At 46.1% G+C, this 8,272-nt stretch overlaps 1 protein-coding gene across 2 annotated transcripts in view; it reads left to right on the top strand.

Annotated features, from left to right (window-relative positions):
* Positions 1 to 803: 803 nt before the first annotated feature.
* ZNF385C (zinc finger protein 385C) overlaps positions 804 to 8,272 on the top strand; it is a 202,130-nt gene continuing 194,661 nt past the window's right edge. Inside the window, exon 1 of one of the 2 annotated variants that reach the window (XM_060781154.2) lies at positions 804 to 930. The gene's annotated coding sequence lies outside the window, so the exon portion shown is untranslated. The remainder of the gene's footprint in view (positions 931 to 8,272) is intronic. The other variant, XM_060781152.2, reaches the window with a different exon arrangement.

The following is an 8,272-nucleotide window of genomic DNA, read 5'->3' as shown; positions in this document are numbered from 1 at the left end:
TTCATCTAAGTCATTAATAAAGATGTTGAACAGGACCGGGCCCAGGACGGAACCCTGCGGCACTCCACTTGTCACTTCTTTCCAGGATGAAGAGGAAGCATTAGTGAGCACTCTCTGGGGTCGTCCATTTAACCAATTACAGATCCACCTCACCGTAGTTTTGGCCATCAGAGTGGTGTCATCTGCATATCTAAGGCTGTTAATGTTTCTTCAAGCAATTTTCACCCCAGCCTTGCATTCGTCAAGCCCTGCACATCGCATGATGTGTTCTGCATACAAGTTGAATAGATTGGGGGAGAGTATACAACCCTGCCCTACACCTTTCCCAATCTGTTGTTCCATGGTCAGTTCTGACTGTTGCTACTTGGTCCTTATACAGATTCCTCAGGACAGAGACAAGGTGTAGTATTAGTAGTAGTAGTAGCAGCAGCAGCAGGAACGATTCCCACATTTTTAAAAAATATTTTAAAATGTATTTTATTTCATTTATTTTTATATTATTATTATTATTATTTTGCATACAGCTGGCAAGGCAGAAAGAGCGCGCGCGCTGGCCCAACTCCGAGAGCAGCGCTAATTGGTGCAGCTGTTGCCGCTCGCGCGCCGCCCGGGTCAGCGTTCCATCGCCAGCTGTCCGAAGGGGCGAAATTCACACGCGCGCTCTCTCTCTCTCTTTCTCACACACACACACACATATATATACAGTCTTCAGAGATCCACGCCCCCTCGCACGAGGCGGGAGAGTGCGCGTGCGCGTCCCCCGGGGTCCGCGGGAGGCAGGCAGGCGAGCGAGGCAAAGAAGTGGGCGCGCGGCGTTGGCACGCGCGCTCTTGGGCTGCTTGCTCCTGCCTCCTGACTGAGGAGGAGGAGGAGGAGGAAGAAGAAGAAGAGAAGTTGCCAGCGATGCCCAGCTGAGCAGAAGCCGGCCAGGTGAGGGGGAAGAAAGGGGGAAGCCCCCTGCCTGCTATAGAAGCTAGGAAGGCTGGCTTTGCTGGGAAGAAAGGTGGAAGAGTGGGCAAAGAAATGGAAAAGGGAGGAGGATTTTGCCATACTTTGTATGGACTCCCCCCCCCCCCCCCATAAGCCTTCTATGGGACATGCTCTCTCTCAGGCTGAATCTACATTGCTATATCATACATGACTCAGTGTAGACCCATCTAATGCAGTGCAAACCATTACTGGCAGTCCCTAAGTTATGTATATAGGTTCTGTAGCTTTGTTCTTATGCTGAATTTGTATGTATGTTGGAGCGAGCACGTTTTCCAGTGTAACTTCAGACAAAAATATGGATTGTTTGGCATAGGGAAGGGTGAATACCTCTATGGAAGCATTTCTCAACCTGGGGGTTGGGACCTCTAAATACATGAGAGGAAGTCATAAGGAGGAGGGTGCAAGCTTGTTTTCTGCTGCCCTGGAGACTAGGACGTTTATTGTGTCAGGAGCAAATTGAGAAACTGCAAGTCGCTCCTGGTGTGAGAGAATTCACCGTCTGCAAGGACGTTGCCCAGGGGACGCCCGGATGATTTGATGTTTTTATCATCCTTGTGGGAGGCTTCTCTCATGTTCCCGCATGAGGAGCTGGAGCTGATAGAGGGAGCTCATCCACCTCTCCCCAGACTCGAACTTGCGACCTGTCGGTGTTCAGTCCTGCCGGCACAGGGGTTTAACCCACTGCACTACCAGGGGCTCCATTAGGACAATGAACAATGGCTTCAAACTACAAGAAAGGAGATTCCACCTGAACATTAGGAAGAACTTCCTGACTGTGAGAGCTGTTCAGCAGTGGAACTCTCTGCCCTGGAGTGTGGTTGAGGCTCCTTCTTTGGAAGCTTTTAAATAAATACTGGATGGCCATCTGTCGGGGGTGCTTTTAATGCAATTTTCTTGCTTCTTGGCAGGGGTTGGACTGGATGGCCCATGAGGTCTCTTCCCACCCTATGATTCTTTGACCTCTGAGCTGGGTGGTCAAGAGGGCATGTCAGAGGGGTCACCAAAGACCATCAGAAAACACAGTATTTTCTGTTCGTCATGGGGGTTCTGTTTGGGAAGTCTGGCCAAATTCTATCGTTGGTGGGGTTCAGAATTGTCTTTGATTGTAGGTGAACTATAAATCCCAGCAACTACAACTCTATTTTTCACAAACTCTACCAGTGTTCACATTTTGGCATACTGAGTATTTGTGTCAAGTTTGGTCCAGATCTACCATTGTTTGAGTCCACAGTGCTCTCTGGATGTAGGTGAACTACAACTCCAAAACTTTAGGTCAGCGCCCACCAAACCCTTCCATCTGGTAGTCATTGTTGGTGGAGTTCAGAATGCTCTTTGATTGTAGGTTAACTAGTCCAGCACTACAACTCCTAACTGACAAAATCAACCCCCCCCCCCCAACCCCACCAGTATTCAAATTTGTGCATATCGGGTTTTTGTGCCAAATTTGGTCCAGTGAATGAAAATACATCCTGCATATCCAATACTTACTTACTTACTTAGGTGATCCCTCATTGTCTGAGTAGGATTCTCTTTCAAGATCGGTGTACTGGGGGTGGGTCCGTAGGTGACTGTGGAGCCCTATTCTTGATCTGCATGTTCTCCTGCAGTGAGGGCATTAGTTTCCAGGTGGAAGGCAGTCCCGGTCGTGGTTGGCTTGGCACGCCTTCCTCTTGGCACGTTTCTCTCTTTTGCCCTCCGTTTGTGCCTCTTCAAATTCTACAGCACTGCTGGTCACAGCTGACCTCCAGCTGGAGCGCTCAAGGTCCAGGGCTTCCCAGTTTTCAGTGTCTATGCCAGAGTTTTTAAGGTTTTTCCCCATGATAACTCTTTCAGGAGTGGATTTCCCTCCTAAGAGGTAGAAATTTATGTTATTTTGCTTAATTATTTTTAATATTTTTACCCCGCCTTTCTCCGCAGCAGACCCAAGGCAGCTTGCACATCAAAAACGTGTGATAAAAAAGTTAAAAACATATTTAAAATCATCCTTCACCTTCATCCTTCTCGCTTTCTTCTCTTCACTTAAGTGGCTGAGGGGGGAAAGGAAGGCGCCTGAGGCTGTTAGGAATTGTGGGAGTTGAAGTCCAAAACACCTGGAAGACCCAAGTTTGCTCATGGCTGGTCTACACTGACCATATCATGCATGGTATGGCAACCTAGCTCCAGCCTTGGTCCTCTTTCTCTGCCTTTGATTCTCTCATTCATTCTCTATTCCGCCCCCTCGCCAAGTCTCCAACTCTCCCTTCTTTCGTTCTCTTTCAACCCACCCATCTTCCCACTTTCCCTTCCCACGTTTTCATGCCTCGCAGATTTTCCCTGGCTCTCTTTTGTTCTTCCATTCCTGTTTCCCCTCTTCTTTGTAGCTCGCTGCTCTTCTCCTTCATCCTTCTCGCTTTCTTCCCTTCGCTTCTCCCTGATTTTTTTCTCCTATTTCTGTTTCTGTCAGGAACTTGTGAGAAAAGCTTCCTCTGTTCTTTTCTTTGGCTTGCAGTGTCATAGACTTTCCCTCCCTAAGGTTTGCTCTGGTTTGTTTATTGGTTTACTAGCAAAGTACTGGTTGTGCCGCCAGTCAAGGATTGAATGAAGATTCTAAATCCGGGGGAACCAAAAGACATGTATCCAAGGGGTGGGATATGTTTGGCAGAAAAAGCTCGGAAAGGTGGCCGGAGAGAGTGAGTGTGGGGGATGATTGGTATGCTTAGTGGTCATTTTATGAGAGAATTCTATATTGGGATACATATAAAATCCTAAGGATATTATATTTGAACTGAGTAAGTTGAACTGAATGGAATTGTGTGACTTAAGTCAATACAGACAGCTAGCATCCGTAGGCTGGTGTTTGTCCTGGATGTGATTTTTAATAGGTTTTATGTGGGACCAACATTTTAAGAACGAGTTTCACTTTTCATTGTAAACTTCTGAATACTGGAAGCTTTAAGAGGGTGGAAGGCTCTGTCAACTGTATGAAAGCTGCCTCTGTCCAAAAGCTTGACAAGGTGAGCTGTATGAGCTGGAAGCTTACATAATCTTGTAAACAGAATTCCTCATTTGTTTGTCACCAAGGGTTGGTGCAAGAATGTACAAGCTGAAGAGTCCAAGACTTAAAACAAGTATATGCGATTTAAACAGCATTCCCAGTCAGGTAGTTCCAAAGGCAGGAGAAAACTCAAGGTACATCTACACCAATGGTTCTCAACCTTTCTAATGCCGCGACCCCTTAATACAATTCCTCGTGTGGTGGTGACCCCCAACCATAACATCACTTTCGTTGCTACTTCATAACTGTAATTTTGCTATTGTTATGAATCATAATGTAAATATCTGATATGCAGGGTGTATTTTCATTTACTGGATCAATCTGGGTCCAAATATTCGATACACCCAAATTTGAATACTGGTGGGGTTAGGGGGAGTCACTTGTCATTTGGGAGTTGTAGTTTCTGGGATTTATAGTTCAGCTACAATTAAAGAGCATCCTGAACTCCACCAATGATGGAATTGAACCAAATTTGGCACACATAACTCCCATGAACAAGAGGCAGGGTTTGGTGGGCATTGACCTTGAGTTTTGGAATTGTAGTTCACCTACATCCAGAGAGCACTGTGGACTCAAACAATGGTGGATCTGGACCAAACTTGACATGAAGACTCCATATGCCCAAATGTGAACACTGGTGGAGTTTGGGGAAAATAAACACTGACTTTTGGGATTTGTAATTACTGGGATTTATAGTTCGCGTACAATCTGAACTCCACCAACGATAAAATTTGGGCAAACTTGACACATGGAACCCCCTTGACCAACAGAAAATATTGTGTTTTCTGATGGTCTTCGGTGACCCCTCTGACATGCCCCTGCAACACCACCGAGGGGTCCCAACCCCCAGGTTGAGAAATCCTATCCACTGTAGAATGAATGCAGTTTGACACCACTTTAACTGCCATAGCGGATCCCCTGGTGGTGCAATGCATTTATTTATTTTATTATTTACTAGCTGTGCCCTGCCACGCGTTGCTGTGGCCTATAGTAAAATTTATCAAAGTTGAGGTAGATATCTGGACTATTATGAAAGAGAGGTACCTACCTATTCCTTCCCCCTTTTCCTCCCCCTTTCTCTCCTTTCTTCCTTCTCTACCTCTTTCTTCCTTCCCTTCTTTCACTACTTGGTTTCATCCTTCTCTCTTTCCTTCATTCCCTCCCCCTTTCTTCCTTTGCCTTTCTTCCCTCCCTGTTTGCTTCCTTCTTTCACTTTTTATTTCCTTTTATTTCACCACCATCATAACAATAACAATAATGCAATGCATTGCCTCTGGGACCTGACACCTCTCCCATTCCCCCAAAAGGGTCTCATAGGAACAATAGCATCATCATAATCATAGAAATAACAACCTTTACCCGCCACGTGTTGCTGTGGCCAATCTTCCCTCTTTCTCTCCTTCTTTCCCTCCCTCCCTCCTTCCTTCCTTCCCATCTTTCCTTCTCCTCTTCTTTCTCTATCTCTTTCCTTCCTTCCCCCTTTTTCTTTACCTCCCTTTCTCTTTCTTCCTTCTTTCCTTCCTTCGTGTCTTTCCTAGATTTTGACAGGGCGGGAAGGGGCGGGGTGGGGTTTGGAGGTGGCGTGAAGTAAAAGGAGGTAAGATTGGGGCAGGGGAGTGATGGAGCGTGGGGTTGCGTGTGTGTGTGCGGCAGCGGGGGGAGTGATGGAGCGTGGGGTTGCGTGTGTGTGTGCGGCGGCGGGGGGAGTGGGGTTGCGTGTGTGTGTGGCAGTGGGGGGAGTGATGGAGCGTGGGGTTGCGTGTGTGTGTGTGGCGGCGGGGGGAGTGGGGTTGCGTGTGTGTATGCGGCGGCGGGGGGAGTGATGGAGCGTGGGGTTGTGTGTGTGTGTGCGGCAGGGGGGGTGTGTGTGCGGGAAGCGGCGCGGCGGGGCTTGGAGTGGGCATGGTTTCCGCAGAGGGAACGTTGGCCGGAAGGCCATGTGCGCGCGCCAGGGAACTTGCGACTGGGCGCCAATGCGCATGCTCAGTTGTTTTGCCGTTTTGTGAGTGTGTTGTTGTGTTGTTTTTCATTTTGAGTAGATATGTTTGTACCTTGTGGGTTGTGTTTTGGGCATGGGAATTTTGGTTAAGTTTCGTTGGGGTTTTTTTGAGTTTTGTTCTTTTGCCGTTTTGTGAGTGTGTTGCTGTGTTGTTTTTCATTTTGAGTAGATATGTTTGTACCTTGTGGGTTGTGTTATGGGCACGGGGATTTTAGTTAAGTTTCGTTGGGGGATTTTTGAGTTTTGCCGTTTTGTGAGTGTGTTGTTGTGTTGTTTTTCATTTTGAGTAGATATGTTTGTACCTTGTGGGTTGTGTTATGGGCACGGGGATTTTGTTTAAGTTTCGTTGGGGGATTTTTGAGTTTTGTTGTTTTGCCGTTTTGTGAGTGTGTTGTTGTGTTGTTTTTCATTTTGAGTAGATATGTTTGTACCTTGTGGGTTGTGTTATGGGCACGGGGATTTTAGTTAAGTTTCGTTGGGGGATTTTTGAGTTTTGTTGTTTTGCCATTTTGTGAGTGTGTTGTTGTGTTGTTTTTCATTTTGAGTAGGTATGTTTGTACCTTGTGAGTTGTGTTATGGGCACGGGGATTTTGGTTAAGTTTCGTTGGGTTTTTTTGAGTTTTGTTGTTTTGCCGTTTTGTGAGTGTGTTGTTGTGTTGTTTTTCATTTTGAGTAGATATGTTTGTACCTTGTGGGTTGTGTTATGGGCACGGGGATTTTGGTTAAGTTTCGTTGGGTTTTTTTGAGTTTTGTTGTTTTGCCGTTTTGTGAGTGTGTTGTTGTGTTGTTTTTCATTTTGAGTAGATATGTTTGTACCTTGTGGGTTGTGTTATGGGCACGGGGATTTTGGTTAAGTTTCGTTGGGTTTTTTTAGTTTTGTTGTTTTGCCGTTTTGTGAGTGTGTTGTTGTGATGTTTTTCATTTTGAGTAGATATGTTTGTACCTTGTGGGTTGTGTTATGGGCACGGGGATTTTGGTTAAGTTTCGTTGGGTTTTTTTGAGTTTTGTTGTTTTGCCGTTTTGTGAGTGTGTTGTTGTGTTGTTTTTCATTTTGAGTAGATATGTTTGTACCTTGTGGGTTGTGTTATGGGCATGGGAATTTTGGTTAAGTTTCGTTGGGCGGTTTTTGAGTTTTGTTTCCTCGTTGGATGCCCCTAACAAATTTATATATATAGATTAACTGCATTTCTGTACCGCTTTTCTCACCCCTGGGGGGATTCAAAGCGGTTTACAAAATAATAAATGGCAAATTCAATGCCTCACGTATATACAAAATATCACATATCCAAATCAATAGCATATAACTGTAGAAAATAACAATTAAAACTATTAAAACATCAAGCATAGACATAAGCGTGAAACATATTATTGCTTCAATTAACAACGTAGACCCCTTCTCTCCCCCCCCCCAATCTCTCTCCATAGTGTTTCAGCCCTTTTTATACCCTCCCTGTCCCGTCCCCCCCATCCCACCAGACACAAAGTTATTTGAATACAAAATGGGGTGGGTAAAAAAAACACGTCCTGGACCTTCTTGGGGGATGGCAAATGTGATATGGGGTCCTTGGCGCGGGCGGAGGAAGAGTCTTATCTGATGATGGTAGTAGGCTACTGATCAGTTTTGTAAAAGTCCAGAGGAACATAGATTTTATCAGTTGTGGTGTCATAGGTGTGAACTATCACTTGCCAGTACACTGAGGATGGGGAGGGACACCGAAGTGTAGCTGCCGCCGAGGAGAGTTGGTCTGTAGGCTGCACTTTCCACTCTGGAGGAGCCGAAGTCTCCTGCCCTCCTTTCCATGTCCTCCTTGCCGACAGCTGGTGGGAGGGGGCAGCGAGGTGTAGCTGCTGCCGAGGAGAGTTGGTGTGTAGGCTGCACTTTAAGAGCTTGTGCCGGCAGGACTGAAGACCAACAGGTCGGAGGTTCGAATCCGGTGAGAGCGTGGATGAGGTCCCTCTGTCAGCTCCAGCTCTCCATGTGGGGACACGAGAGAAGCCTCCTACAAGGAAGATAAAACATCAAACATTCGGGTGTCCCCTGGGCAACGTCCTTGCAGATGGCCAATTTTCTCACACCAGAAGCGACTTGCAGTTTCTCAAGTTGTTCCTGTCACACAAAAAAAACAAAAAAAAACAAAAACATCATGGCTCAATAGTGTATAAATACACCCTCAGTGTGCCAACTGTGTCATCCTTTCAGCTATAGAAGTGCTTCAATGAATAGGCCAGTATGAGGAAGATAAGCAAAA

The sequence above is a fragment of the Anolis sagrei genome, chromosome 6 (assembly GCF_037176765.1).
Source record: "Anolis sagrei isolate rAnoSag1 chromosome 6, rAnoSag1.mat, whole genome shotgun sequence".
NCBI classification, from domain to species: Eukaryota; Metazoa; Chordata; class Lepidosauria; order Squamata; family Dactyloidae; genus Anolis; species Anolis sagrei.
Note: the sequence above shows the minus strand (reverse complement) of the source record. Positions and strands in the feature narration are given on the sequence as shown.